The 22,210-nt window shown below is 44.3% G+C and overlaps 1 protein-coding gene across 1 annotated transcript in view; it reads right to left on the bottom strand.

Annotated features, from left to right (window-relative positions):
* The window catches only part of STK38L (serine/threonine kinase 38 like), a 69,249-nt gene that overhangs the window by 35,419 nt on the left and 11,620 nt on the right, over positions 1 to 22,210 (bottom strand). The window lies entirely within an intron of this gene.

Below are 22,210 nucleotides of genomic sequence, written 5' to 3'. Positions count from 1 at the left end.
AAAAACATCACTTCCTGATTTTCCCAAAAAACTGCAAATAATGTTTTTGGACCCACTGAAGGCTTTAGGCTTTCTGAGGGTTGGACAAGCCTTCACGGGCTCCAGAACATGCTCCGGGTGTTACCTGTGATGTGATGTGCTGGTTCTGAGTTATTTATTCCTGTAAGCAACTTGTGAGATGGGGGAGTGGGAGTCTATTTGAATGTGTGTTTTATTTCTGTAGTGTGTGTTGGTGCTTGGAGAGATCCTGTCCATTCATTCATTTATTCATTCATCTAAGTTCCATCTCTAATGTACTTACTTAAATTAGCAGCTCCCCTCACCTCTGGAGGGTGGGGACATCTCCTTGTATCTGCAGATATGGGGGGCATGCCTGTATGTGCACAGTAGTGTCAACAGTGAATGGCACACGTACAGATGCACTACTAACTGCATCTAGGTGGTGCCCCTATCCATGGAGGTTCTGTTCCTGGACCCCTCCCCCCTACAGATACAGAAAAATGCAAATAAAATCTGTTGTTTTTAGGGCCCACTGGAGCATCGAATGCAACCAGAGCATCGCTCCAGTTGAGTCTGAAGCCATTCTGAGCCTTTTTCCAGCAACTTCTGGTTTTCATGAAGACCAGACATTGCCAAAAAATGGCTCCATGTGGCATTCTGAGGTGCTGGTAGCATCTGGTAGGTCTTCAGTATAGGGCAATCCAGGGGTTGGGCATCCACAGCGAGGTGAATCCGCTGATGCCAAACCAGTGCATAAAGAGGCCCCACCTGTACTTTACCATTTTAACTCCAATACAGAAAATCTACCAGAGGTTATTGAGTTAAGCATGACGACACTTATGTGAATATTCAGACACTGTCTTCTTTCTAGTCTTAACGAGACTTAGGGCACAATCCTAACCTGGTGGCAGACCTGCACTGTATCCAGCGCAAGTTTGGGGATGGCTGTGGCTCGGTTAGAGGCAAGGGAAAAGAATTCCCCTTAGCCCGTGTCATGCTGCAGCAGCCCCAATGGGGCTACCTGGATCTGAGTCATCTAAAGAGGTGACCCGGGCTGCCCAGGAATGGGGCTAGGATCCAGCATAACTGCCGGATCCTGGCCCCGCCTCCCACTCCCTGCCCACCTGCTCACAGGACCACCTGCCCTCACCCTGCCCTGAAACTCCTCCTCCCTGACTCCTTCCTGTCCTCCCCACACCCGTCCAGACCCCTGCGCTGACCTAGAAAGGCCAGTGCAAACTTACCGGGCCCAGAGTCCACGTTGGCACAGGGAGACAAGTGCACGTCCTTGCACCAGTCTCCCCAACTCCCAAGTTGGCCCAAAAGTGCCTTATGGGACGTTTGTGACAGTCTCAAAGTGTGTGTTACGATTGCACCCTTACCATATCAAAGTTTGGGATTTAGAAGGCACCTGAATATATCTCATGTCCTCAGACTGGTGAAGTAAAACTTTTAAAAACAAAAGCAGCTGATGCTTTCAGATGTTTGTTAATGAGTCCTTCCGGTAACCTTATGTATATGCTTACAGTACATTAAAGCTGCAATCGTTTGTCCAGTAACACATCAGTCCCACTGACTGTACTATGATTTAAGAGTGCTTGGCTGAGCAAAGGGATTGCCACAAAAGTGCTTTTAACACCTCGATTTTCACAAAGGAACCATAACTTATTATAAAGCAAGTTAAATAATAAACAACAGTATGTACATAGAATCCAAGTGAACAGTTCCCAGAACCAATTTAGAACACAACGTCCTGAACAAATGAGTTACCCCACATTACCCCAATAAGACACAAGGTTTGGGCCTTATTCATTGAAATCAATGACAATCCACAATCTGTTTAAACTCTGTAGGAGGTCCTATCTTCAAACACTCTTCCCTGTTAGTGAGGATACCTAACCTAGAACGAACACTACCAATTCCTTCTTCAAGCTTTCCCACCCTCAACGCAAAGTTGTTGATGTGCTGCTGCCAATCCAGGCTTCTCTATGCCCGCCCCCATTGCAGGTTGAGGAAGCGGGACTGTACTGCCTTACCTAGGCTGGGTAGCCTTAGGGTTAGTTTTGCAATCCAAGCCTTAGGGGCAAACAGCCAGCATCCCCAACCTGAACAGCCTCTATAGATTGGTGCTGGTTCCCCCTGTGATTCTTGATTACCTCAAGGTACACACCAGATCCCTCAACCTAAACTCTGTCCCTCACTAGACAGGTGGGGCTAGGTATCTGCAGGGGATCATTTCTTGGACCCCCTGTGGATACCAAAAACCATGGATAATGAAATCCACGGTTTTTGCCCCTTTAAGCCATCTGGAGGAACTGCGCTCTGGAGGGCTTTCTAAAGCCCGCACATATCTGCCGAGGTGATACTTTTATGCCATAAATGGCATTCTGAGGCTCAGGGAAGCCCCTGGATTCAGAAAGCCCTCCAGAGGTGATCGGAGATGTTATCTGGTCGCTTCTGGAGGGCTCCAGTTGGGTCAAGTCTGGCCTAACATGGGTCCAGGGGAGCAACATTGAGCCAGATGTGGAGGCGCCACCTGCACCTGCCAGTTATGAGTGATCAGGGTATGAGACTACCACCACCACACAGTCTGGGGTTGGCCAAAAACAAACCAACAAAAAAACTTCACCAAAAGCCAATCAGGTGAATAACAAAAAATTCCTCCCCAGCTCCTCAACGGCAATCAGTTAGCCTCAGGCGATTCCAACAGGATGGTGGGAGGGGATCCCCAATCATCTCCCATATTTGGGTCCTAATGAGTTGTTAATTATAAAGCAAAATGACTTAACAATGACAGAGAATTTTCCTACAGTTCCAGTAAGCGACAGGATTTGTTGCATCATGAGCCAAGTCTACTATTTGGCTGGGTAAAAAACACACACACACGGAAAATCTGTCATTCCTATGCCGGCTAACGCAGGCACCACCAAAAAAACTACGCCCAAGATGCTGGGTTTTATTAAGTCTGGAAAGAGCTGATAACAATTCTGGCACAAAAATCACCAAGCTATAAATAGGGTGGGTGATTCCAACTCTAAAGAAGGGAAATTATAAAGGACTTCCCATTCAATGAAACAGTACAGTACTGCAAATGACACTGAAGGTTGTTGCCCCCCAGAAGAATTCCACCTGCCTGTTCCTCTTTCTGCCCCTCTTTTAACAGTGACAATAAAACCATGTAATAGAGGGTTCTAGAGAACATTCTGGTTACTCTGAGGGTCAAACCAGAGTTATAGAAACTCTCAACATCCTTTTTTTTTAAATTAAAGACGTAGCTATGGGAGGGGAGAGAACTCAAATTGGGACCATACATGGTGAGTTAACCCTTTCCCTCATGCCAATTTCCTAGCTTCAAACCCCAAAGTTGCTACTAGCACAATTTTTGTACCAACAAGTTTTTCCCTCTGCAGCTAAGTGCAGCTTCAGAAATGGGTGATATACATCAGGGTTTTGTTATGGGAGAAAAGGATTAAAACTCAGATTTGTTTAAGAAAAAAAATTCAGGAGTCCCAATTATGGAACTTCAACCAAGTCACATCTAGCTTGGACCTGAGCTGTTATTCTGAGATTTGTGTTCTTCTGATACAGGCAGGATCCTAATATTCTGTGACTACACATATTTCTAACTTGTGTATTTTGTTATAGTTTTATCATGTTAAGCTCCTGATGTTTTACTATTTGATTGTGAACTGCCTTGGGGTGCTTCGGCAAGAGACCGCAGGACACAAATTTCTTTAAAAAGCCACCAGTCCCTAACCACTAAAGCGAATAACTGACTTTTCAGTGAATGTCTCATGAATTTGTATTCCAAGGCTTCTGTTATTCCCTTCCCAATTATACCAGTTACCCACACCTTGATGCTATTACCGGACTAGTTGCTCCAACTTCACATTGCGAACAACACCACAAGCAACCAATCTGGAAAAAAACATTAGTGCTGGAGTCTCTACTGGGAAAGTCATTTGAACGTTGCCCTTCCTCACTCCACCCTATTAGTCTAGAATGTTTTGAAAAGGGGCCACCCATGTTTCCTGGAAGTGCCCATAAAGAAGCCATTATTCCACATCAAGATCTTGGCATTTACATAATGGAAGCATTCTATTCCTACAACACAAGATTTATAAGACTGCAGAAATTTCAGAAGGGACATTTAACCAGTCCATCTTTTTTCAGCTATAGCTTTCCTAGCCAAGTGCCACAGAGTCCCAAACCCCTTATAAAATTTGTTCATGTTTCTAGAATAAAAGGCATGTCTGTAGATTCCAAGTTGAGACAAATCTGCTCTACAATTTATACTAGGAATATATATAAACTTCCAGGCTTGGAAAGGGAGTTAGGATAGCTGACCTCACCCCTTCCCCAGGCCTAAACTGCTCCTCTGACCCTCCCCTGCCCCTATGCCACTCAATGCTATACTTACCAATGCCATCAGCCTGGATTCTGCACCAGTGGGACAGCTTGTGCCTTCCTGCTGGTGCTCCTTGCTTCCGAGTCATCACAAACATGCTTTATGGCACATTTGTGATGGACAGCACCAGCGCAGAGGCCAATGAACCAGTGCTAGCGGTCCTTAGGATTTGGCCATTAGTCAGCTCTGGATTCTCACAGTAACTGGGCCAAACTAGATGTTCAGCTAAATGACTTTTAAAGGAGGTAGGCTTAAAACCAGATAAAGCTCGTAAAAATAAACGGCAGCTTGATCAGCACATAGAGAGGCAAAGGTTAACTCTATCACCCTATATTGTGTTTCTGTTGAGAATGTCATTCCCCCTGAAGCAGCTATCTATGGCTGCTTTTGGGGGGGAGGGGATTTTCAGTGGGAAAATTGCATGAAATTATATGAAACTTCCCATGTAGTACAGTCCCACGATTAGCCACCTTGTGACTGACTTATGCTTAATAAGAGACTCTTCCAGTTTAAAACTTTTTTAGCCAAACATTTACTATAGTTTGGCCCTCTTTCAACAGAGAATATTCCTTCTGGGAAAAATCTATCTAAAGATGGAAGAATGGCAATATTTCAGACATTTAATACAAGTGTACACCAGTACAGCCTACAGTCAGACAATGCTCCTCATGCTATTTAAAAATGGCATTTAAAGTCATAAAGAGGGATCTGCAGGCTCCCTGCACCCTCCAGGAAGCAGCAGTGACCCCCAGTAAGTCTTTAAAGTTCTAAAATATAACTTTTCCCCCCACTCTGGCACGATCTTAGGAGCGCCAGCGCTGCTCCCTCCCTCACAACTACTTACAGCAGCCCAAACTCTCTGAGAGACTTGAACTGCTACTTTAAATGAAAAAAAGCATTCCTTCAGATTATGAGAAGGGAGAAAAAAGCCTGATGCTGAGGAAATAGTGCCTTGCCTAAGGCCACTTAGGATGCAATCCTTTGTTAAATGAGGTTCACTCCTAGGAAAGTTGACAGAATGGGATTTACTACGGAGTAGGCATGAAACTGCCATGCTAGTGAATTCACAGAAAAGACAAGATACTCAAAAGCAGCTAATACTCACCATGGGCTGTTGCTAATTGGACAGGCCTGCAACATGGGGTTGGAAGGAGTAAGAGGTGCACAGGCACAGGAAAGACAAAGCAATATGGATTTGCTGCCCAGCCAACTAATAATAATAACCAGGTATTTATATACCGCCTTTCTGGTCATCGGATTACTCCTCTGACTTTATTCAAGGCAGTTTACATAGGCAGGCTGTTTCTAAATCCCCGAGGGGATTTTTACAATCCCAGAAAGGTTCTTTCTTGCAAGAACCACACAACATTTCAGATGGATCTTTCTGGTCTGGTATCACTTCTGGCCTCCAGTTCTCTCACACAGGCTGACAAGCAGCTCCATCTCTCACAAGGAGGGCAGCCAAGACGCTTCTTGCTCACACCAAGAGCAGGTGGAATCACTCAGCTCGGCTTGTCAGCTGCTTCAAGGGTGTCCTCGAACTGGCGACCTTCTGGTGTTATCATCGGGCTCACGGAGGCTCTACCCTCTAGACCAGACCTCCTGCCCAATGGGGAAGCAGAGGCCCAACTAATGGGGGAAGCAGAGGCCTGAAGCCAACAGTGTGGAATATACCGCACCTCTCTTTTACTGCACTCTGCTGTCAAAAGTTTATGAATAGAATAGAATCAGGGACTTGGCATTTTACTAGGAGGACAAAAAATTGAAAACACATTACAACACACTCAGAAGTAATTCCCACTGGTTCAATGGGACTTACTCCCAGGTACACTGTACAGTAATACCTCTCATAATGCTGATTTCTTTAAGCACGGCTTTGATACAGCACTCTTTATCCTGGGTGTGACAAACAGCTAATGTAAAAACAGCAATTTGAGCAGTGCATTCTGGGCCACACAGGGCCTATCAGAACCAGTTTCTTGCCACATCATCAACAATGTCTCCTATAGTGCTGTTGCACATTGTGCTCTGTTTTCAGAGGGCATATTCCTCCCCCATCAGAGATACGCAAATTGTTTTATGGTAACGGTTCCCAAACTGCATGTCGTGATGCCCTGTGGTGTCGTGAGGCACTTGTTCGGGCATAGTGGAATGCCAACTAACCAGCAGGCAGATCGTATCATGCAGCTCTAAACAGCAGTTGGAGGCTCTGTGTAGTAGGAAGAGCTCCAGTGCATGGTTTCGTGCACTGGGAAAAAGGGCAGGCATCCTGGCCCCCTTACTCTGTTTGTAGCAGCGTTTTGGGCCTCCAGTCACCTCCATGAGCTGCGCGCTGCATTTGCAGGGGGGGGGGCATCATGGATCCTGATGGTTTGCAAACTTTTCCCACACAGGACTTAAATGTTAGATACATTAAAAACATTAAAAACAAAAATCCAAGTTTTACTTATAAATTATTTTTCACTGAAGTAGTTTTAAACTTGAACAACTGTATAGTAGACATACTTGCATACTTTCCTTACATTATTTAAAATTTTAAAGGAAAAAAATGAAGATACCAATTTTACTTTAACACATTTATAGCCTGCTTTTCTTTCCTGAGACCACCCCAAGCATCTAAGAATCAAAAAGAAAAAACAAATCCAAACACACATGAAACAATTACAGAGCCCAACACACATTTTGGTGCCTTAAAAGTCACACCTATCCATGACTTAAAAGTCAGACCTAACCATGAATGCATTTGGGATTCAAAAAATGGCGTTGGTTTTGCCCTAGTATGTCTAGTTTGTATGTCTAGTTTGGACATACAAATTTCAGTGGGATTTTGATAGAGCAAAACCAATGGAATTTTTGGAACCAGCACCCCAAATGTATTCAAGAATACACCTAACTTCCAAAGTACCAGTACAATTTCTTTGTTGTTGTTGGACTGTATTATCAGAGGGGAAGCTAAAAACAGCACAACTGACAGCAAAAAACAAAACCCCACAAACTCACAACAATTACCACTCAACTAATAGCCAAGCATTATTCTCCTCCAAAAGTAGAATGAACATGCCTGGTCTTAACAGAAAACATAAAGCCTGAAGGCCTGCAGATAGGAGCCATTGGGTCTCTGTGGGAAAGGTCTTCTGCAAAGTAAGCACCATCCATCACCAAAAAGATCCTACTCCTAAGAGATGACCATCATACCTCAGAGTGGTACCAAACATAATTTCAGTACCTAAAGGTACCTCACCCCTCAGTATATAAATACCGTTTATTATTATTATAGCATGTCCAGTGAACTATGTTTTATTTGGCCGTGTGTGCATTCATGCTTCCAAGGGATAGTCCCCTGAACAATTCATAATACTATTGTACCAATTAATTTTATGAGCAACATGTTGTTTAAATAGTGAAAAATTTCAATAAAAATAAAACAGCAGCAGAAACTGTTCTATCCCACATTCCTGGCTAACTACTATGTAGATCTTGCAACCACAATAACATTTAAACTACCCTACCTGGGGTAATACTCTGTTCAGTGTCGAAAAGCTTTCAAGTCAGAAACACTCCCACTATACATTTTAATATTTTGTTATATAAACCAGTGCTCCTGTTCCATCAGCACTGTAGTAAAATACTTTATTAGTTTAGCCAGGAATTTTACTGTTTGACTCTAGATAAAAAGTCATTCCACCCTCCCATTCCACCCTCCTCTAACCACTTATCTACATACCCACATAGAGCACAGCACAGTTTTAAAATAGATGGATGGTTATTTATAGTACAGGGTCCTGCAGCCCTGTGTATGATACCACAAGTGGTAGTGGATTATAGCTTTTATAGTGTGCGAGTTATCCACTGTTTTACTACTAAGAAATTAAAATCTCTCTGCTGTGGGCCTGTGTTAGCTTAACATCACATCTTGCCAGTCATCTAACTGCCAGAGCAAGCCCCTTCACGTTATCCTAAACCTGCCCATACTAAGCACCAGTGGCGAATCTGCCATTAAATGAACGGCCATGAGCTCAGTGCAACCTCACAATAAATTACTGCGGCACTGCAATCCTGTCCCTACCTCAGTACTCCAGCATCTATGAATTTTGGTATTGGGGGGGCTCCTGGAACCAATTCCCTGTGGATACCAAGGGTCCACTGTATTGGTAGATCAGTGGGTCTAATCAAAATCTTGTGACTGATCTTAGCCTTTAGTACCAAAGAAGTTGCCTGCCTCTATCTTACATTAGGAAGTATACCAAACAAGCGCAGTTAAAAAAACCAATTCTCACGTATACATTTACAACTACTAATTGAAAGCAGAAAAAATTGCAATAGTATAAAGCCAGTGAGTATTTATATAATATTTATTTTAGCCTCAATTACTTAAAAACACACACAAATATAGTCCTCTGCTAAATAATTGGGGGGGGGGGGCCAGCGGCATCAGGACTCAATCACAGTTCACAGTAAACTACTGCTTCTTAATTCTATTTATTCTGAAAGAGCTCCTACAGAATTTCCCAGGAGTTGACTCTTAAGTAAGAGAGGTACAGAATGCACCATTGGGTCCCTTTGATTTCACTAGAACAGAGTTTCTCAAATGGTTGGTCGGGATCCACTAGGTGGGTCGGGAGTCAATTTCAGGTGGGTCCCCATTCACGTCAATATTTTATTTTTCATATATTAGACTTGATGCTGCCATGGTACGCGACTGTATTTGGAGAAATGTTACAGACCTGTACTTTTAACAAGCTACTATGTACGAGGGTCGCCCAGAAAGTAATGCACCACATTTTTTTTCTCAGCCTACAGTAATGGTACGAATGCAAAACTTTAGATATACATTATTTGAATTTTCAGGAGTGTGCACACAAATTTTTGGTTTCTTCAGACAGATAGCATAGCTGCAGCAGTGTTTCGAAATGGCGTCTGTAAGTGATGTACGTTACAAGCAGCATGTCGTCATTGAATTTCTCACTGCGGAGAAAGAAACTGTTGGGAACATTCACAAACGTTTGTGTAGTTTATGGAGAATCTGCAGTCGACAGAAGTACGGTTAGTCGCTGGGCACAGAGGGTGAGGCCATTAGAAGGCAGTTCGGCAGAGCTCCAAGATTTGCAGCGTTCGGGGCGGCCATCCACGGCTGTCACACCTGACAAGACGCAGCTTGCTGATGTGCTCATTCGCGAGGACCGACGCATAACGACTAGGCAGTTGGCGCTGAAGCTGTCAATCAGCAAAGGAAGTGTGGATGCAATCATCCGTGCTCGATTACTCAAAAGTGTGTGCACGATGGGTTCCGCGCTCTTATGTAGAGCACAAATCTCTCAGAAAAAACATTTCTTCTGAGTTGCTGAAACGTTTTGAAGATGAGGAGGAAGCGTTCTTGTCCAGGATTGTGACAGGTGATGAAACCTGGGTTCCATTTTGAGCCCGAAACAAAACGACAGTCGATGGAATGGTGTCATCCTCGATCTCCACAGAAGAAAAAATTCAAAGCAACTGCTTCCGCAGGTAAGGTCATGATCACAGTGTTTTGGGACTGTGAGGGCGTCATACTCATTGATGTGATGCCAAGAGGCAGCACCATTAATTCTGAAGCTTATGTGAAGACATTAACCAAACTCAAGAAGTGCTTCCAGCGACTTCGGCGCCATAACAACCCAGGTGAATGTTTGATTCAACATGATAACGCTCGGCCTCACACAAGTTTGAGGACTTCGGAACACATAACTAAACAGGGTTGGACTGTGTTACCCCATCCACTCTACAGCCCTGACTGAGCTCCCTCAGACTTCCACTTGTTTGGGCCATTAAAGGATGCCATTCGCGGAAGATGTAATGGAAGATCAGAAGATCATCAGGTGGATGCTGTGGTGTTGACAGCGATTCCACGTTTTGACAGCTGGTTGACAGCTCTGGGAAGGGAAGGGCTGGCTCCACAGCTGTAATCAATCAAGGCCAATGGGACTCTGATGGACACCTGAGCTTCATTTGACCTTTATGGGACTTTGAATGGACATGGACTGAAGAGATGGCTCAGCTGAGCCTAATTTGGACTTAACAAGGGGCTAGCAAGGTAGCTCACAGCTGAGCTGCATTTTGGATTATGAGACCTCCAAGGATAAAAGGCAGCTTCAGAAGGACCAAAGGCTACCCTGACCCAGAGGGAGACGCTACCTGATCCAGAAGAGACCTGACCTGACCTGACCTGACCTGACCTGACTAGACCTTGACCTTGACCTTGGACGGGGACTGGACTCTGACTTTTGCCTGCTGCACTTGTGAGTTTAACAAGGGAAGCTAATTAGCCTTAAGCGGGCACAAGGCCCAGTGGATTGGGATTTGGCAGAACAGAAGACATTTTGAGGATGACGAAGAGGTGATTCGCACAGTGCAGAAATGGCTTCGTGACCAGAACAAGGAGTGGTACCGACAGGGCATACATGCCCTTGTATCTCGCTGGAGGAAGGCCATAGAACTGGACGGAGATTACGTGGAAAAACAGGGAGAGTAGAAGAAACATCATTCTTTCTTGTGTGTAAGTTTCATTGTGTTCAATAAATAATTGTTGAAGAAAAAAATGTGGTGCATTACTTTCTGGGCGACCCTCGTATATTCTTTTAACAATGATAGTCAATGGGACTTACACCTGGGTAAATGTGGGTAGGATTGCAGCCTAGAATTGTTAAAAAATTTTCCTGCTTGATGATGTCACTTGCGGTCATGACATCACTTCCGGTGGGTCCTGAACAGATTCTTATTCTAAAAAGTGGGTCCCAGTGCTAAATGTGTGAGAAACACTGCAGTAGACTATTAAGCTTAATATTATATTTTCCACACAACTCATAAGGGCTCAATTTCAGCTAGTCCTCTTCTAATAAGAAAGCAGAAAGCCACAGATCAGGTAATATTTTTAATATTTTAAAGAGAAAGAACCTGGAATGCAATACTTGAATTAGGAAAATATTTGAAGTGGTAGCAGTATTGGATACAACCCTAAAGTTAAGACAATGCAACAAGTGCAATGGAATAAAGTTAGGTCTCCTTATCACAGGCTTTCCTATTTTTATAAGAAGGGTACACACAAATGTTTTGGCCATTTAAAGCAATTCTGCTTTGCTCTCTGGAATGTCTATAATGACTGCTCTACAACTAAAAGCAGATACAGTCACATAACTTGTCTCGTCACAACTAATAGACCACAAAAACAGACTATGGGATTGTGAGAAAATATGTTAGAACTATTCAAGGCAGAGGAATGAAGGGAATTGTCTTCTACTAGAATTTTGATGGAGCCAAAGAGAAAATTCTGATGACACTTTCAAGTCCACTGCTCCTGAACTATAACCTCCAGGCCAAAATGTCTTAGGGAGCTGTTCTTGAAAAGATTCAGACACTTCACTTAATTTTTTACAGATGCAAATAAATCCACAATTTCACTAAAAGTCCAGTCCTAACCTGTGCTGGCACTGCAGGCTAGCATGGCTTCCAGCACATTCAAGCACAGCTCAGGGGCAGGCTGGAGGTCTCCTTGGGGTAATTTGCTCTCAGTTGCCCAATGGGGTGATAAATGCACTACTTGTGGCTTTTGTCACCACCTCATTTCCATCTACTTGTCATTCAGATAGCATCAGATAAGATCCACCTTCAGCGGAGTGCCTGCTGCCTAGGACCAAGGCAATGGCAGCAACAAAGAATTTTAACCAATTTATACCCAGCCCACAGGTGTACACATTTGACCTCTGTTGTGTATTTGCAATGTGACAGCCCAATCCTATCCAGTTTCCTGGGAGTAAGCCCCATTGACTGCAATGGAACTTACTTCCGAGTAGACATGCATAGGATTGTGCTCTTAGTCAGAAATGGTTTAAGTAAGCCCCTACTCATTTCCAAAACTGATGCACTACCCTAGAAATCATACAAACAGTAAAGGCAGAGAGGTCAGCTGCCTCCTTTGTTTCCCCATCTCTTCTTAGCAAAGAATTTTCCCTAGGATGGGAGGGAGAAGTACAAGCAAAAACTGAAGGCACAGAAAGGCAGTCTGCAGTTCCTTTTTTTCTATGTGTTCAGGATTTCTTATCCTTCCAATTTTTGGTGGGGGGGGGGGGGACTTCAGTATTCTCAACAGGCAGAGTTCTTCTATGGTGAGTGTACCATGTAGCCAGCCTCTAAAAATCTAGATAAGGTCAGTGTCTGAATGCTTGGAGGGGAATGATTTCACTGACAAGACATCTGCATGATCTCATAGGAAGGGTATATCCTTAAGAGCAAGCAGTAGCACATATATAAACAATCACTGCTTCCTTTCAATATCACTGGCTGCTCATATGAGTTGCTGTTAATAGCCCAGACCTACACATGCTTACGCAGAAGTAAATCTGTAATCCTGTATTCAGCAAGATTCAATCCCAGGAAAACATGCACAAGACTGCAACCTAAAAAGGAGCAAACTTCAATCAGTGTGTAACAAGAACCAAAACGGGGAGGGGGGGCCAGGGGGAGCCAAAAAAATGTAGAATATGCACAAAAAGATATTGCATGAGCATAAGCGTAAAACTCCAGAGCAGCTGTATTTAATCTGAAAAGAATATCATGCCCTCAACAGCTTTTGCTGCTGCTATTTTGAAGCAGACAGATCTTTCTACCTCTGCGGGACGCTGTTCACATCAACTTGTTGGCTGCAAGGGAGAAGCATCCTAGGATGCATACTCTGTTCACATGGAGTCTGGCCAGGCCCAAGCCTTCAGTATGAGACCCTGGGAACCATCCATGTGCTCTAGAACAAAATTTAAGACTCCGCTCCAGTTGCACACTGCCAAGAATCAGCGATAGTGAACAAGCTGTCCTGGAAAACTTGTCCACCATGATAGTCAGTGAGAATACCAAAGCCACTTAAGAAAGCCTAGGTTCCCTGATACATAGTTTGGAAAACTATCATTCTACTTGAAGAGGCACCACTGAACTCCCAGCAGAGGCTGGGAACGAGCAGAATCTCTACGAGTAAAGTGGCTGTAGCACTCGAGACTGCAGGTGGTGGTGATGGTGGGGGTTAAAATAACAGTTTTTAATGCTCAGGGAATTAAGGAATTTTAACAGGGAATTAAGACCCCTTCCCCTATACCAGGGGTCGGCAACCTTAAACACGCAAAGAGCCATTTCGACCCGTTTTCCGGAAAAAAGAAAACCTTGGGAGCCAGAAAACTCTTTTGACATCTAAAATGAAGGTAACACTGCATATATAGTTTGCGCTCCCCTCTTATAGGTCCCAGTTTATATAATACACTCCCCTCTTAGAGGTCCCACTAAAAATCAGGTTCAGACCCACAGTTGGAGAACAACAGTTTTAGATTGTGTACAGGTGAACTGCTTGTGAAGGATACTGTCATTCTTTACTATCATTTACTTCTGTAAATGCCTTTCCACACAATACTACCTCTGAACAAGACCACTTAGTACTACTTAACACTGTTCACGAAAGTGCTCCTGAACAAACAAACTAAGAGTTCAAAACTGCATAAAATAAAAGGCATACTAACAGTGATTACTTCACAACCATGAAATATGCTTTGGTGCTACATATACAGTATGTTACACATACAGTATACAAACATATACAGAATACCATCTGGTGCAGGGGTCGCCAAACCCCTTTCAAGTTTCCAAGTGAAGGAAATGGAGCAGTGAGAGTGTGAGTGAGTGACGGGGGTGCTGAGTGGGGAGTTTGAAGGCTGTAATCCTGGGCACACTTTCCTGGGAGCAAGCACAATGGGACTTAGTTCTGAGGAGACACGCACAGGATTGTGCTCTGAGCTTGGGAGGAGGACAGAGCAGCTGCATTCAATTGCTTGCTTTTGCCTTGGCTCCCTGGGGTCAGGGCTGCTTGTGGGAAGGGGGGTCATCAGGGTGTTCAATGGGACTTACTTCTGAGGAGACACGCACAGGCTCGGGCTGCGGCTCCGGCAGGAGGGAACGTGCGGCAGCGGGGGCGGGGGCTCGCTCCGCCAGTCATTTGCGCCCTCTCCAATGGGGCGCAGCCGCAGCCCGTATGCTCGGGCTGTGGTTCGGAACGTGTGGCCGGGGCTCACTCTCGGCGGAGGAGCTGCTCCGCCAGCCGTTCGCGCCCTCTCCTATGGGGCACAGCCGCAGCCCGTATGCTCGGGCTGGTGAGCGGCGGCTGCGTCGTGGGAGGGGCGAGCCCCTCCCCCGGGACGGGTTGGCCCCCGCACAGAGCCGCAGCCTAAGGCTCAAAGAGCCCCTTGCGGCTCCAGAATGGCAGGTTGCTGACCCCAGCCCTATACACACCTGAAAAACAGAGAAACTAGTATAGCAGGGAGAGGGCCAGCCTAGAATCTCTGCCGCAGTATGCCAATTTTCTGCTTGCAGGGAGTTTTGCAGATGGTTGAGCATTCACAAATAAATCAACCCCAACAGTAGTTGAAGTTGCGCAAACCTTGGGTATGCTACTGCTTCTCAGCACAGCCTACCTCAAAGCCATAGGGAGAGTGAGCTGGGTTTCTCGGAGGAAGGACAGGGCAGAAGTATGATATGCAACAATACATAAATATCTTAATCAGAATAATCCACCAGGAAGCCTTTAACGGTTAAGATTCCAAATATAGAGCGGCTGTTACAGTCCACTGAACACCGGCTTGCAGGCTGCCCACAAGTCTGTTATATTTTTACCTCCCTAGGAAGAATGGGTACTGCATGGCCTCTCTTTCGAGCAACGGTTTTCAACCAACAAGTTAGCTTTCAACCAACTATTTTAATTGAGGGTGACCTCATCTCTGGTTTCAGTGCAGTTACTATGAACAGCAAATACCACCTAACCAATTTTTTTGTTCTCACTCACTCACTCTACAAAATTGATATGTTTAATGAGAGATTTTAAAAAGGTGAGAAATACCTTTGTCAAATAATCAGTTATTTTCCTTTTATTTTCCTTTAATCTCAGGTTTGTCCCTCTATTGTTTGAATAACTACATGGTTAATCTGGGGATGCACAACACTTAAGTCTGGAGAATGTCTAAAGTCAGACATTTCTGAAACAAAGCATGCATCCCACACACTAGTTAAAGAGTTGTTTTACAACGTCTCTTTATTCATTCAACTATTTGATTTTCCAAGTCTGCAGTTTTCAAGCCACCTGTAGAGGACAGATTTTGCATAAACCAAAAGAATTTCAGAACTTGCAGACATGTCCTCACTCCCCCCCCCCCTCAGATATCATACCCAACACTACCAGCAGATAAGGAGAATTATGAATGAAAGCGAAAGCAGGCAGGCAGGTGCAGCTATTGTTCCTGAGTAGTGAATCATTAAAAAAGTGGTATGATTCTGAGTGACTTCATCTCAAAAGTCAGGTGCTTAGCTGACAGCATGATCAACACCCTTGAATTCAAGGAAACTGCACCCGAACTGCATTCAAGTACACCAGACAGAAGACTCATCCTTCATCCAAGACAAATATGGAATTTACTCAGTGCAGCCTACAAGGAAACAGCATCTTGGCAGGATTATTTTATGACTAACGGGCAGGGGAAAAGGTCTTTAAAAGAACGCCTCCAGTAAAACCCAATCCTGCCTTGGCTGCCAAAAGAGGCTGAGAAAGCCCATACATGAAACAGTCACCAAAGGAATCACATTGAAAACAATGAAAATAATTAGACAGGGCAGGGGGGCATGCAAAAAACTCCTAAAGAAAAAGATGTTCAAACTCACAAAATTCAAAATGTACTTCATTTGTTCATTAAAGCCTCCAGTTGTCTGAATTTCCCCAGATGGCTCATACATACACACACCTAGTCGGCAATCCTATCCACACTTACCTGCAAGTAAGCCCCACTGACTCTAATGGAACTTTCTTCTGAGTAGACAAGCCTAGGATTGGGCTCTCAGTCACTGTCTGATCTGAACATTAAAGAGTAGTTCCTCGGTAAGCTTAAACAGTAGTCAGTCCATGGGTACTGGGTTAGAGAGGCTTTGGGAAAGAAGATGAAGACAGGCTAACTACAGGTGTGTGCCACTTACCGAGTTCTCCTATACTTGCTGTTATGTGATTAGGTTGTTAAGAGAAAAATCCACCCCCATCTAGTGCCTTTGTTGTGTAAACAAAAACTTCCTACCAGCCACTCTCTGGCTGAGCAGACTGCTGGAGACCTATTGCCTCTTCTTTGCATTACAAGCCTCTTTGTTCTGTAAACAGACAGTGCTGCAGGCTATGGGAGACCCGATTGCCTCATTAAGAACCTCTTTGTTGTGCTTTGATCATGCCATTGTTATAAGGACATTGTTAAGCAGGACATGTCTGTATTTGTTATTTGCAAAATGAAAAACCTGTATCACTGCTCAGAGCAATTTCATTGGAAAAGTAGTCTACAAACTATGCAAATAAATATATGACAGTAGTGATTGACTCCCTGCTCAAAGGGCATATAATCTAGGGTGAATAAGACAAAACTGAAGGAAGAAAGATGGGCCCCCTAAGAAGCAGTGTGGCTTGGATAGGAGAAAATGCACTGGCAGCATAAAGAACAGAAAAAAGTCAATTTTCCCAGAAAGAGCCCAACAGAGAAAAAGTCTCCAGAAAGGCAACTTTAATGAGCATTGTTACCCACAAGAGAGCAACGAAAGACCAGTTTATCTCAACATGAACAATACAGATCTGGACTTTCTAGTGGCATTCTGCATATCAAAATCCCTTTGGTCTTCTCCTGCCTGTTTAGACTGATGCTACCTTTCCAAATCTTCTGCTACACACTTCAGACTGCTTCCATGGAGACTTTGCTTGACCAGAGTGCACATAGCAACAGTACTCCTATGGGTCCTTCTCTCACTTGGCAGCCTTGGGCCCACAGTTGGATGAGTCTGCGCCAGTTGACTAGGCACCCAACAGAGAAGGAGGTGGCACAATGAAAAGAGTGGGGACGCTACTTATTTATTTATTTTTCACATTTTTATACTGCCCTTCCTCCAAAGAGCTCAAGGCAGTGTACACAGCTGCTCCCCTCCTTTTGTCCTCACAACAACCCTGTGAGGTAGGTGAGGCTGAGAGAAAGTGACTGGCCCACGGTCACCCAGAAAGCTTCGTGGCTGAGGGGAGATTTGAACCTGGATCTTCCAGGTCTAAGTCCAATTCCCAGACCACTACACCACCCTGGCTCTCAGATTACTTCAGATAAGCAATTTTCTTCAATTTTTATAAATAAGAAGTAGAAATGAAAATAACTATGGACTAGAATCGACTTTCAAAGAGAAAATCTGAATGGATACGATGTGATCTTGCTGTGTGATACAATTTTTCCTGGGAAGAAGTTATTGTGTTAATTTTATATTACAGGTTGCTTGGGAAGGGAAGGTGTGTGGATTTCAGATCTGCCTGGATTTCAGAATAATTGCATAAACATAATGAAAAATGCTTCCTCTTGCTCTTTTCACAGTTCCCCAGATGGGTGTCTGCTGGCCTCTGCAATTTTTCAACAATGTCTGGACAGGTATACAACACAAAGCAGGGAACTGAACTTACAGCCTGAACTGCTGCGTATGTGGGAATGAGCACAAGACTTTCTAGCGTTCACACAAAGTTTAAAGAAAACTTTGGACAAAAATGTCTGGATTTCAGAATAGTTCGGATTTCGGATGTCCGGAGAGGGGCAAATATCCTGTACAACAATCATTGATAGCTATGCTCTTTTGAATTGTTTACCTATTTTATAGAAGTTCACCACAGGACAGAGAAAATGGATTCTCTGTGCCCTTACCATAGCTAAAGGGCAAATTAAAACTTTGGAAAGGTAAGTGCCCTCTTTCTATTAGCAAATGGATTGAGAATCTTCCAACCTAGTCAACATTTGAGGACATGGCTTACAGATGACAATTACGTATGGATATTTGGAAGCCCTTTTTAAAGACACTTATGCATAGAGCACTTATTGATTATGGCTAATGGTTTACAACAGGGGTGCCCAAACCCCGGCCCTGGGGCCATTTGCTGCCCTCGAGGATTCCCAATCTGGCCCTCAGGGAGCCCCCAGTCTCCAATGAGCCTCTGGCCCTCCAGAGACTTTCTGGAGACCACACTGGCCTCATGCAACTGCTTTCAGCATGACGGCAAACTGTTCAACCTCTCACATGAGCTGCTTGCTTTTTCACATCTGTGATGTAGCATAAGAACATAAGAACAGCCCCACTGGAGCAGGCCATAGGCCCATCAAGTCCAGCTTCCTGTATCTCACAGTGGCCCACCAAATGCCCCAGGGAGCACACCAGATAACTAGAGACCTCATCCTGGTGCCCTCCCTTCCATCTGGCATTCTGACATAGCCCATTTATAAAATCAGGAGGTTGTACATGCACATGATGGCTTGTAACCCGTAATGGATTTTTCCTCCAAAAACTTGTCCAATCCCCTTTTAAAGGCGTCCAGGCCAGACGCCATCACTACATCCTGTGGCAAGGAGTTCCACAGACCAACCACACACTGAGTAAAGAAATATTTTCTTTTGTCTGTCCTAACTCTCCCAACACTCAATTTTAGTGGATGTCCCCTGGTTCTGGTGTTATGTGAGAGTGTAAAGAGCATCTCTCTATCCACTCTGTCCATCCCCTGCATAATTTTGTAGGTCTCAATCATGTCCCCCCTCAGGCGCCTCTTTTCTAGGCTGAAGAGGCCCAAACACCGTAACCTTTCCTCATAAGGAAGGTGCCCCAGCCCAGTAATCATCTTAGTTGCTCTTTTTTGCACCTTCTTCATTTCCACCATGTCTTTTTTGAGATGTGGCAACCAGAACTGGACACAATACTCCAGGTGTGGCCTTACCATCGATTTGTACAATGGCATTATAATATTAACCGTTTTGTTCTCAATACTTTTTCTAATGATCCCAAGCATAGAATTGGCCTTCTTAACCGCTGCCGCACATTGAGTCGACACTTTCATCGACCTGTCCACCACCACCCCAAGATCTCTCTCCTGATCTGTCACAGACAGCTCAGAACCCATCAGCCTATATCTAAAGTTTTGATTTTTTGCCCCAATGTGCATGACTTTACACTTACTGACATTGAAGCACATCTGCCATTTTGCTGCCCATTCTGTCAGTCTGAAGAGATCCTTCTGGAGCTCCTCACAATCACTTCTGGTCTTCACCACTCGGAAAAGTTTGGTGTCATCCGCAAACTTAGCCACCTCACTGCTCAACCCTGTCTCCAGGTCATTTATGAAGAGGTTGAAAAGCACCGGTCCCAGGACAGATCCTTGGGGCACACCGCTTTTCACTTCTCTCCATTGTGAAAATTGCCCATTGACACCCACTCTCTGTTTCCTGGCCTTCAACCAGTTCTCAATCCATGAGAGGACCTGTCCTCTAATTCCCTGACTGTGGAGTTTTTTCAGTAGCCTTTGGTGAGGGACCGTGTCGAACGCCTTCTGAAAGTCCAGACATATAATGTCTACAGGTTCTCCCGCATCCACATGCCTGTTGACCTTTTCAAAGAATTCTATAAGGTTTGTGAGGCAAGACTTACCCTTACAGAAGCCATGCTGATTCTCTCTCAGCAAGGCCTGTTCGTCTATGTGTTTTGAGATCCTATCTTTGATGAGGCATTCCACCATCTTACCCGGTATAGATGTTAGGCTGACCGGCCTATAGTTTCCCAGGTCCCCCCTCTTTCCCTTTTTAAAGATCAGCGTGACATTTGCTATCCTCCTATCCTCTGGCACTGTGGCCGTTTTGAGGGACAAGTTGCATATCTTAGTCAAGAGATCAGCAACTTCATTTTTCAATTCCTTAATAACTCTTGGGTGGATGCCAACAGGGCCCGGTGACTTATTGATCTTTAATTTATCAATTAGGTCTGGCAGTGGCAGACCTATTAGCAGTGGCAGCAAAGACTGGCTTTGCTTTGTGCAAGGACTTTTATAGGCCTTGAGCTATTGCAAGACCTTCATTCATTCATATATGTTCCATCTCTAATATATTCATTTATGTAAATTTATTCAAATTTGAAATTTAAATTAATTCTTTTTTCCCCCCGACGCAGTGTCAGAGAGATGATGTGGCCCACCTGCCAAAAACTTTGGGCACCTCTGGTTTACAGTATAGACTGCTTATAAAAATATATCAATATTTCTGAAATATTTTTGTATTTTTATGTATCTTATTCATGCTCTGTGTTTTTCCTCTTTGTTCTTATTTATGTTTTCATTCGCTAATAAAAAGAGGAAAAAAATAAGAGAAAATCTGCAATGAACTTATTTTAAATGAGAGGTTACATCCGTCCCCTTTTAGACACACAAGTAGTTCTATTTTACTGGCTAACCCCAGGCAATAATTACACTTTGGCAAACTTCGACAAAATTGTCACTACACTGGCTCACTGAGTTATGAATGGCTGCATTGGTGCTGGGCTAGTAAGAGCTCGGTGTTTCAAACTGCCTACATTTCAACTTATATATAGGCTTCTGCAACCTACCAGTACATATGTAAGAGACTTACAACCCAACCCTAACTGTGCCGTGATATAATGGCACCAAAACGGACACTACTGTATTGCACATGGGCAGAGAGGCGGCTAGAGGTCTCCTTGAGGTAAGGCAACATTTGATTCCTTACCCCATGTAGAGATCCAGCAGCAGCTATCAGTCTGTGCCAACTCAATCTCTGAATGGCTCTGTGCATCCTCCCCCCAGCCTGAACTGCCTTCCCTCCCACCCTGTTTCATCCCTCCTCCACCCCGTTCCACCTCCCCACCACTGAGTGGTGCATTTAGGCCTCAGTATAAGAACATAAGAAGAGTCCCGCTGGATCAGGCCAAAGGCCCATCTAGTCCAGCTTCCGGTATCTCACAGTGGCCCACTAAATGCTTCAAGGAGCACACAAGACAGCAAGACACAGACTGTGTCCTGGTGCCATCCCCTGCATCTGGTAGTTGCACTGGTCCATTGTGCAGTGCTTTACAGCACTTTCACAACAGCCATCTCCCAGGCTGTTGACATCTCCCAGCACATGACAGGTGCTGTGGGAGCTCAGGATTGGATCTTTAATGCATACCTAGCAAAGAAACAGTAAGCTTTGATGGAACGGGCTTGCTTAGGAAGTTCCACATTGGTGGAAGCACTATCATTCACTCATCTTGAAACTCTCTCCTTAGAGCTCTCTCTTTGGAGCTGAACTTCAGCTGAACAGACAGCTACTGCACAAAGCACAGCAAGAGAAGCCAAACAAACCCTCATTCAGGAAATTATTTCTGTTTCTAGTACAAACATCAGCAAAGAAAGGGCAGTAACCTCTACCAGAGGACACCTGTGTCAACAACGAGCCCTCCATAAAACAGAAAAAAGTACCTTAGATGACACTTGTTGGCATTTGGTCACCACCTAAGAACCTAGGCGGATTTAAAGAAAACAACCACCTTCCAAGTGTAGAATTCCTCCATGATGTGATATATGACACAGTAGGCACAAATACAATCTTTGCTTTTGGTTGTTTTGCTTGAGAAGATACTGATCAGTGCAAATGAGATGCACAAAGCCACCTCTGACGCAAACTACTGCAAATCTTGATTGGATCAGGGGAAAGAGAACCCCTGCAGCCTCTAATCAGAGAGGATTGTCAACATCATCATTGCTACAATTATTTATATCCTGCTTTCCAACAACAAGAATGTTCATAAAGCAGTTTACACCGCAAAAATACATGAATAGATGGTTCCCTAAGCTGACAAGGTGCATAGAAACCTAAGTTTTGTGGTAAGATGCATAAGCTGGGGGCACTCACCCCATCTAGGAGGAAAGAGCAAACCTGAGGCAGT

Source organism: Tiliqua scincoides, chromosome 7 (genome assembly GCF_035046505.1).
Source record: "Tiliqua scincoides isolate rTilSci1 chromosome 7, rTilSci1.hap2, whole genome shotgun sequence".
NCBI lineage: Eukaryota > Metazoa > Chordata > Lepidosauria > Squamata > Scincidae > Tiliqua > Tiliqua scincoides.
The sequence above is the reverse complement of the archived record's forward strand: the minus strand, read 5'-3'. Positions and strand labels throughout refer to the sequence as shown.